The sequence below is a fragment of the Vicia villosa genome, unplaced genomic scaffold (assembly GCF_029867415.1).
Source record: "Vicia villosa cultivar HV-30 ecotype Madison, WI unplaced genomic scaffold, Vvil1.0 ctg.000958F_1_1, whole genome shotgun sequence".
Taxonomy (NCBI): Eukaryota; Viridiplantae; Streptophyta; class Magnoliopsida; order Fabales; family Fabaceae; genus Vicia; species Vicia villosa.
In genome coordinates, this window is record NW_026705430.1 from 483,968 (window position 1) to 494,961 (window position 10,994).

Here is a 10,994-nt window from a genome sequence, read left to right on the forward strand (position 1 = left end):
TTACCTTTAGATGGAAACAAATATATATCACTTAAGATTTTCTTTGCTATTTAAAGCCTTGAAAATCAAACCATATCCCTATTAGGTTTCCAATCTTCTTCCAAACTTGAAGAAATTCGTCCACAAAATCTGAACTATTGTTCAACACCCTCACAGACTTGATCATACTATCAAGTTTACAGGTCAACAAAAATACCTTATTCTGCAGGTTATAGATGTAGACAAACATCTTTTCTTTTCAGCCTGTAGTTGAGAAATAGTTACCTTCTATTTTTCTCCTTGTTGACATACTTCTTCAATTTTGATGCACACATCTTTGTAAGAAGTATCTGGCTCATCAAGAATTATTTCTTTATTATATGAGTCTACATCAGAAGCTCGCCTTCCTGTCTTGACAAGTTCACCATCAGGATCACTTCCCTCATCAAACCAAGAAATAAAAAGCCTCTTCAGTTGATTCTTTGAGATAGATAGGCCATTCTTCTCTAAAATGTCCAAAGCCTTCACATTCATTACATTGAATGCTTTTACTTTGATTGGCCTCTACTTTTGTTCTAGCTTTTCTTTGATTATCATAGATCTTGTTGATGTCAGGACTGATGTTCTTGACATTTGGACTTGACCTTCTATCAACTCTTATAAGAACCTTGTTGACTTGCATCCTAATAACCACAATAGCATTGAATAATCCTTCATCAGAAATCAGGTCACAAACTCCTACAGAGTTGGAGACAAATCCATGCTCTTGTTCTTCTATTTAGAATTGTTATTTTAAAGTCAGCTCAAAATTTTTTTGAAGTGACCCAACAAGTTCACTACTCTCATGTTGTTGATGTCTAGGGCTCCTTCAGTAAGTGTCACTTTCATGTTAAATATCTTGGGTAGAAACCTGAGTATCTTCTTTTTTATCAGCCTTTTTTAACACTTTTCTCCCAAAACACCTAGATGCGCCTTCATGAGTGGACTTGAGAACTTTCCAAGGATCTTTGGCCACAACACATGTAATAATTAGTTTGAACAAGTGCTTATCAACTCCATTGATTATTACATTTTCAACTTTAGAGTTACAAAAAGCCAACTCATACTTTTCCTTTCTATATCCTTAGCACCATGATTTTCCCAACCTGACAAACTTCAAGGTTCTACTGTCCATTGATTTCCATAATGCTATCATTCTAGCTTTCCAAGATACATATAGTACCAGCACATTATCTCCCTAGAGCTCACCCAATAAACAGAACAGGGCGCCTGCTCTAATGCCATTTGAAATTCTAGCACTTTAAAATAAAACATGTTAATATTGATGTCCCAACATCAGAACACAATGTCAAGACAGATGTTACGACATCTGCTGACTGACAAAACAAATGTAATATACTACAAAATATGCAAAAATAAATTGCAGAATGATAAACCACACAATCAATTATTAACCCAATTTAATGCAACGTCACCTACTCTGGGGGCTACCAAGCTAGGAAGGAAATTCACTATGACAATATTAATTCAAAGCCTAAACAGTTCCAGTTTACAACTTATTGCCTAACCATTACCTTGTGCAACTTCTACCTAGAAACCTTCTAGATATGAGATCCCCGTCTCACTTTGCATAATCACTTCAGTGATAAAACCAGTGACGGTATCAAAACAACTAAATAGAAGATTACACTTCCAATATAAAAACAACTCATATTTGCTTAAAATCTTTTTACTAAGAAGAATAACTCTTGGAACAAAACACCAAGTTTCCTAAATTGTCTCATCATCCAATTTTAAAAACTTATGTACAGTTAGAGATCAAACCACTTGTTCCAGATTAAATCTTTTTGACATGCAAAAATAAGTGAGATATAACAAAAAGGAATCTCACATAATCAAATCAAATCTATCAAGAATAAAATAATCTGCACTAATGTTTTAGTACAACATGTCACAACATCTGCCATAACATATGTCTTCGATAAACCTAACCGGCATTATAGGACATCTTCCATAACATCTTGTCGTGAATCATGTTTTAGCAAAATCGATGTCAATCCTAAAACCATGATACTAACAATAACTGTGATTAAATAATTTGATTTTTTTCATTTTAGTTTTATTTTTCCATATATTACAAACTTGTATTTTTTTTCACAATTAATCTGTATACAAAATATCATAACCTATACACAATAAATAACTTGTATATTATACATATATTAGTTAAATATTCAAAATGTTATACAAAAATGTTATACGCATATGAAGCAAAACATAAATAAATTTACAACCATAAAGGACAAAGTGATGATAAAATACCACCCCCCCCATTTTTCAATCAACGCGTTGAACATAAACGCCCAACATTTACGGACGTCTTCTAAGTCATCGGGAGAAAAAGGTGTCTTGTCGTTGAATATCTACATAAAAAAGAAAAAAATTGAATATCACATATTTTGAATTATAATAGCAAATTACTTTAACATTAATATGTTATTTGTAAATAAATTTCAAGACATTATATATACTTTATACCACGAATCAACAATTCCAGCAGAGACAATGTTATACGTGTGTTTCATTACATAGTACCTACACTTCCATCCCTATAGTTGTTTCCTAGTCTACAAATTTGTCCGTTGTAAATGTACAACAAATCTTTGAAGCAAAATTGATTTTCTGCACTTGCAGTCTATCAAACGAGCAAAAATATAACAACAACATCAACACCATTATGTCTGATAAATTGTAAGGGCAGAAAAAATATTTTGTTCTAGATAGAAGAACATTCTAGAATTTTTCTATCTTGCAATCCATCCCAAAGAATGATGCATGCGAGTTTGGTGTAACTTCATATAAGTAAGAATTAGGTTAAAATATGTTTGACGAGTGCTTTTATAGTAAAATCTGATTATTTGATCCCTCGGTTATATCGAAAACCGAAGGGTTAGTTCATTTAGTTTACACTTATAAACAAATAAAAACATAAAATTGCAAAAGCTGAGATTCGAAGCGTATCTTGATTTGTTCCCCCCTCAGTTTTCTTAAAAATGATGGAATATGTTATTTTTATTATTAGAAAAAAAATAAAACATGACGCGCCTAGGCATAATACCTCATTTTTTCTGGATGAGGTGAATGCTTTGTCATGAAATATATTATTTGTACTACTGATATTGTATTGTCTAGCCCTTTTGAATCCTCACTGGAGGTGTCAACCATGGAACTCCTCTTGACTGATCTTTACGATCATATCATCCATGTATACTACTAGTGTCTCCTGTATCTCTTCCTGAAAAACCTTGTTCATCATTGTCTGACATGCCGCTCCAACATTCTTAGATTCGAAAGATATAATGCTATATTGATAATTGGATTGCTTAGTCATGAATGTCGTCTTCAGCATGTCGGGTCTGAACATGGGTATCTAGTTATATCTAGAGTAAGCGTCCATGAATCATAGTAACTTATACCCGGTCAGATTACTTATAAGTTTGTCAATGTTTCATATCAGGTAAGATTCTTTTAAGCACACTCTATTAAGACCAGTGTAGTCTTCGCACATACTCCATTTTCCCAAAGTTTTTTTTCACCGTAACGACGTTGGAAAACCATTTTATGTAATTCACCTAAAAAATAAATCTTGTGCATAACAAGCCTTTAACTATTCTTGTGGTGGCTTCATCTTTCTCAAGGCACTTACTTCTTCATTGGTGGGATACGTAGCGGGTGTTGGGTTTGACGTTTAGTTGATGGTAGGCCTCCATAGTGTCGATGTTGTACATCTTGTGTGGAGAGAGAAGGGAAATATTTGTGTTTCCTAGAGCCATTCAATTAGTATGGAATTTACCTCAAAGGAAATCCCAAATTTTATCTTCATCGATCGAGAGAGGTTATCGCCAAGCTAAATAACCTCAAAATGTTTGTTTGGGACAAGCCTAACTTCATCTCCGCGTGAATCCAAGTCTAACATATTGACCTTCCCATGATTTTCCTCTGTCACTACGATAAAGCGAGAAATTGTTTAATAAGGATTTCTTGGATATTCTTTACTTCCTCAAGTTTGACGCTAATCATGGTCGATTTTCCTTCCTTTTTATGATATGTTACCTTCATTTGGACCAGATATGCCATTGCATCTAGTTTTGCCAAGAAGAATCTCCTAAAGATGCCCTTGAAGGCGCTCCTACACTAAATTTTAAGGAAGCTGAAGGTTACCTTTCTCTCACATACTCCTTCTCCCAACGACAACATTATATCTATAATTCCGCAAGGGCGAGTTATAGAATCTTTGAAGGCCATGGGATCTCCGCCACCATATAGATTTAGATGTACTTGCAAGAGGACTAACTGCTCTAAAGTTTTGGTATAAAGGATGTTGTAAGAACTTCCTTTATCTACGAGGAATCATGTAATAGTATGATCAATGATGGTGATTGCTTGGATTATTAGTGGAAAATTGGCATTTGGAGATCTCTCTATCTTTTTACGATCTAGAAATCCTATCTTTGAAGGGTCTTCGCTTCGCTGTTTGGCATCAATTATTGTTTGGAAGAGGAACTCCGATGATGGACCTATGTTGGATATTGCTACATTGTGAATCTTAATTATAGATGATAATTGAGGTAAGGTATAATTGAAAGATTTAACATAATTATTTGGCTTGATGAACAAAGTTACTGTCTCCATCTCTGTTGCTTCTGGTTGAGATCTAGCTTTGGAGTTAGGATGATCTACTTGTCGTATTTCACCGAAATTAGGAGTCAATTCCCACAAACAACATCATTATTCCATTTTGGAACCACAACTAGAGTATCTTGATGGTAAGGAATCCTTAATCGATGATGTTGATCTCTGATACGGTGGAGCTCAGAAAATGTACCTTAGACATCATTGTGATGGCTTTTATATGTTGGATCATTTTGAGTGGATTGGTATTGGATTAGGCCTTGGATTTTTGGGTCTTTGGCCGGCTCTGAACACAATTTAAACACATTTTCTAAGTGTTCATACAGCTTCAAGTCTTGAAACTGTGTGCATAAATTTCTTACCATTCAAAAGTTTCATTAAAATAGGCATTCCTACATCAAACATTCACTGAACTCTAACTATGCTTGTTTAATTTGACGAGAGATTACTGAGAACAAGAGCCAACAAGATAGGTCTGCGACATTGGATGTGGGGGATAAACTAGAAAAAATAGTGCACTTGCAATGACATTTTTTATTTGTTCATGCATTATTTAATCTTTCATTCATGTATATCTTGATCATGTATTTTTATTGTTGATTAGTTGCATGTTGTATTATGCATATTTTTTGAATTTCCCATTTCTTTCTTCGTATATCTAAAATATCTTTTGTTTTGCGCGTTATTTTTTTTGTTTAGGCTCATTAGCACCTATCTCTTTTTTATCTTGTCAAAGAGGAAGAAGTTTTAATGTGAGTATAGATTTGATTTATGCGTTTTATGTTGCTTGTGATTTTGTGAAATGTTTTAGGGGGAGAATAAACAAATGGAGGAAAGCATTGATCATACTTTGCTTCTACTTAAGGTCGACTCAATTCCAATTGCAAAAGTTGTAAGCATTCCAAGTATAAAAAAAGGGGAAACTAAAGTTTCCTTTGCCTCCTAAGGATTTATGTTTTTTGCTTGTCATTTACCTTTTTGTTTTGTTTATATAGTTATTGAGTCTACTCACATGATTCTGCACCTTAGGATTGAGTTCTTAATCCCTTTTTACTCATGCATAAATCAAACTATTTAACTATAGTTCGAGCAATATGCTTCTAGTCAATTTTTCTAAGTTTTTGGATCAAGAACCACATTTGAAAATGGTTCAAGTTATGATAAGTTTAAATTCTTAAATAAAAAATCATATTTTGAAAAAAAATAAAGTTCTATAAGTGTGATTTGAATCACAAACTTGCATGACTCGAATTAGAGTTACAATATGTCCCATAACTTCCTCCTTGTTGTCATGACTCAAATCACAAACTTGCACGACTTGAATCAGGGTTATAGAATATCCAAGAACTGCATCCATGCCGTCATAATTCGAATCACAAACTTTCACGACTTGAATCAAGTTACAAAATATCTGAGAACTTTCTCCATGTTGTCATTGTGAGTGCACTTGCCTGTTAAATATTTTGCATGATGTCAAAACTAGGAAAACTTCAGCATTTTTTGTATATTGGATGGTATCTCTGAGTCATTATGTGCACCTTTGCATTAGGGATCTTATAATACACTTATATCATGTTTAGAAAAGGTATCATGCATTAAAAATCAGTTTCATGTATTCAAAATCATTTTTTTGATAAAAACTCAAGTCTATGTGTTGACACATATGTTGTATGAGTCGACACATGTGGGTATTAAAGCACGCAGCCTCTTGTATAAAACCCTTATCTACACGTGGTATGAAACTTCTAGTAAATCCCCAAAACATTGTCGCCCATAACTTGAATAATTTAACATTTGCACATCTTAACTCCTATGGTTACTTAAATTTATGATGCTACTAGTACCTTCACCTCATACCAACCTTTTTATTCACTATATCCCGAACTATGTATATATCGTCACTTATCCATGTATTTATTTGTCTCCTACCTTCAATCGTCACAATATTAGTCCTTAATACTTTTAGATACAAATCTAACATAATTTAATCACCAAACTTTAACCCTTCAAGCACATGTCAATCATATAACTGTTGTCTAACTTAACTAGTTTTGATCACCGTTAACGCGTGACACCTGCTTACTTCCTAGAAAAGACACTCCATTAACATCCAAGTATCATAAGTGTTGCCAATTGACATCCATATATGCTCCATAATTCCAAAAGGACAACATCTTTTTAATAGCCAATAAACTTTATATAGTCTCGTCACAAAATCACCGGAATGAAAATCCAATATTTTTTTCCCAAAGGTCCCCCAAATCAGATTCTTACTTGCAGTCCTTTGTTAGCTTGACTTTCACTTGTCCCTACCCAGCATATTTGAGTCTCAATAACCAACGCAATTTCTAATCCATAGAGTTATTGTAGAAATACTTTGTAGTTCTTACTCGATTCAATCTCGTCCCTTCTAGACCAACACATCCAAAGAATTGAGAGACACATGTCGACCAAAGTCGACTAATGCTCTAGGGTTATAAGTATCCTTCATACTAAAGTACTATAGAGTATATACATTCAATTAAGAAACAATTAATTACCTAAGCATATATCATGCTCGACTCAAGGCATAAAACACATAACAAGTATGAATTAAAACATTTACTCCCACTAAACCCGACATTTGATCAGCTTAGGATTACCCGAATCACATGCCTATGAAAATCTAGACCAAAGCTCTGATACCACAATGTAACACCCCGATTTTTAACAGCGGGAGTGTAATTTTTTTAAACAAAACAACAAAGTCTTTGAAATAAAAACATTTGCGTTCATTTTTAAAATAAATTAGAGTGAAGTTTTTGTAAGACAATGATTAGAATACAAGGCCTCTTTTATAAATTATTCTCTCAATGAAATGTTTAAGAACACAAATCAACCATAATGACAATATTTATTTCAACAAATAAATAAATAAAGTTTACCTCAATACAAGTTGCAGAGAAAACAGTAAGGAAGAGTAAACAAGACTTCAACAACAACCCCTAAGTTGATCACTGGACTCTAACTGAAGATGGTTGGGTAACGACGACCCGCAAACAACTTCAAGCCTCCTGCTTATCAACACCAGACTGGTCGCCTTCCTAATATGACTCCAAGTCACCGTGATACCAGCGAATCTCACAATCTAAAAAGAACCTGGGCGTCCAGCACCAGATCATGGATAATATAGAAGGTCACCATATAAATACAACATATAAACCAAGAATAGGCTATACGAGATATGCAATACATAGAAACATATAATCAACAACTGTTGTGAATTTAATGCCAAGAACAAAGTATAATGCAAGGGAAGAATAAAGGACAAGGAAGAAGAAAAACACAAGAATTGGTTATAACTACTATTCTTTTACTTTCTCTTAAAACAAGATTACAAGTTTACAAGAATAACAAATAACCTCTCTCACCCTAAATTAGGGTTTGCAGCTTAGCAATGATGAGAGACTAGTATGCTATTTATAATAAAATCTAACATACTAACTAATGGGATTTTTCCACAAGGCCCATTACACAAGCCAACTTAATAAATAAGCTAACTTAACAAATTAGGGTTTAAACACTAAAACCTAATTTAACATGCTAACGACCCTAGCATCTTCGACACAAGCATGTGAACAACCTTCGACTTCATGCTTAATCCTGTCAAACCAAGAAGCTACCCTTCGACCATACTAGAGTTCGATCCAATATCTCACAAATCTCCACCTTGGACCTAACTCTATAGCGTCAAGGGAACAAACTAGCTTTCTTCATGCAGCTTTATCAACTGCATACAGTGGAAAAACTTGCAACTCGGCAATGTCGTGGTGATCATATCAGCAACATTGTCTTCAGTCGAAACCTTCAGCACTTGGACTTCTCCACGCTCGATTACTCCTCTGACGAAATGCAGCCTCACATCAATGTGCTTAGTTCGCTCATGATAGGCTGAATTCTTCGATAGGTGTATTGCACTTTGACTATCACATTTAACAGTGATACCTCGACCTTGAAGTTTCAGCTCCTTCGCAAAACCTTCAAGCCATAATGCTTCTTTCACAGCTTCAGTTAGGGAAATATACTCCGCTTCAGTGGTTGATAGAGCAACAACCTTCTGAAGTGTTGCTTTCCAACTAATTACAATGCCAAACATAGTGAAAACATACCCAGAAATAGATTTTCCGGAATCCATACAACCTGCATAATCAGAGTCGACATATCCTTCTATTACTGCTTTACTATCTTCACCCAAGGCTCCACCATAAATTAGGACTCTATTCAGAGACCCATTTATGTACCTTAAAATCCACTTCAATGCTTACCAGTGAGCCTTTCCAGGGTTCGCCATGTATCTGCTTACAAGACTTACTGCATATGCTATGTCGGGTCTAGTACAGACCATGGCATACATCAAAGAACCAACTATATTAGCATATGGGATGATATTCATATAGGCTCTTTCGACATCAGTACTGGGACACTGATCAATACTCAGCTTGAATTGAGGGTTTGTTGGAGTCACAACTGGCATCGAATTCGACATACCAAACTTTTCGAGAATATTCCGTAGATATGCCTCTTGAGATAAGCATAACTTCGTCTTCTTTCTATCTCTTCGAATGTCAATTCCAAGAATCCTGGAAGCAGCTCCCAGATCCTTCATATCGAACTCCTTATTTAGTTCAGCCTTCACCCTCGTCACATCATCAACATTGTTGCTTTCTATGAGAATATCATCCACATAAAGCAACAAAATAACAAATTAATTACCAGGTCGAAATCTGAAGTAAACGCAGTGGTCGAACTGACTTCTAATGAAACTTATGCGTGCCATGAACTTGTCGAATCTCCTATTCCACTGTCGAGGAGATTGTTTCAGCCCATACAAAGATCTCTTTAACTTGCACACATAATCTTCCTTCCCCTTTTCGACACACCCTTCAGGTTGCCTCATCAGGATCGTTTCATCTAGATCACCATACAAGAACGCAGTCTTCACATCCATATGTTCCAGTTCAAGATCAAACTGTGCTACTATGGCAAGCAACATTCGAATGGACATATGCTTCACAACAGGAGAAAACACATCATTGAAGTCGACACCTTCTTTCTGAGTGAAACCCCTTTCAACTAACCTTTCCTTGTATCTTTTCGACGTCACTCCTTCAATTCCTTCCTTAACTTTGAAAATCCATTTACAGCTGACTAACCTTGCCCTAGCAGGTTTCTTGATCAGTTCCCAAGTATGATTATGATGAAGATATTTCATCTCATCATCCATGGCCTTCAGCCATTCAGTCTTATTTCGACTCCTCATAACTTCCTTGTAGTCTCTAGGTTCTTCATCTAGAACCTCACTTGCAGAGATTAAGGCATAAGCTATAAGATCTGCATACCCAAGTCTCTGAGGTGCCTTGATGACTCTTCTCGACCTATCTCTCGACAATAGGTAGTCATCGTCAGTTTCCTCAACTTCCTCAGCATCTTCTGCTTCTTCTTCGACTTCATCAAGGATATGCAATTCAGCATCAACATGCTCCACCTTAACAGGAATCTTTAACTGTTCCAGCTCTTCGTCAGATGTTTCTGTACTTCGACCAACATCATCAATTTTCTTTAAAGCCATTTTAGCTTCATTGAAAACTACATCTCGACTGGTGATACACCTCTTGTGACCTGGCTCTAGGCACCATAGCCTATAAGCTTTGACTCCTTCTGGGTATCCCATGAACATGCATTTTAGAGCTCTAGGTTCGACCTTGTCTTGCCTAATGTGAGCATAGGCTACGCAGCCAAATACTCTCAGTTTGTCGAGATCTGGTGGATGTCCCGACCAAACTTCTTCAGGTGTCTTCATATCTAATGCTGTCGAAGGACATCTGTTTATCAGACATGTTGCTGTCAAAACAGTCTTAGCCCAGAACACCTTCTTTAACCCCGCACTAGTCAACATGCATCTGACTCTCTCCAAAATAGTTTGATTAAACCTTTCAGCCAAACCATTTTGCTGTGGAGTACCTGTAGTAGTTCTGTGTCTTGCAATACCAGAGTCAGCACAAAAACTGTCGAATGCTTCATTGCAAAATTCAAGGCCATTATCGATTCTCAACCTCTTGACCTTCCTGCCAGTCTGATTTTCGACCAGAGTCTTCCAACTTTTGAAATTCTCAAAAGTTTCATCCTTAGTCTTCTGGATGAATACCCATAATTTTCTGGAATAATCATCTACTATGGATAGGAAATACCTCGCCCCAGAATGTGATGCACACCTTGCAGGTCCCCAAAGATCAGCATGGATGTAGACAAGGGATCCATGTGTTCTTTGTTTGCCTTTGTTGAAC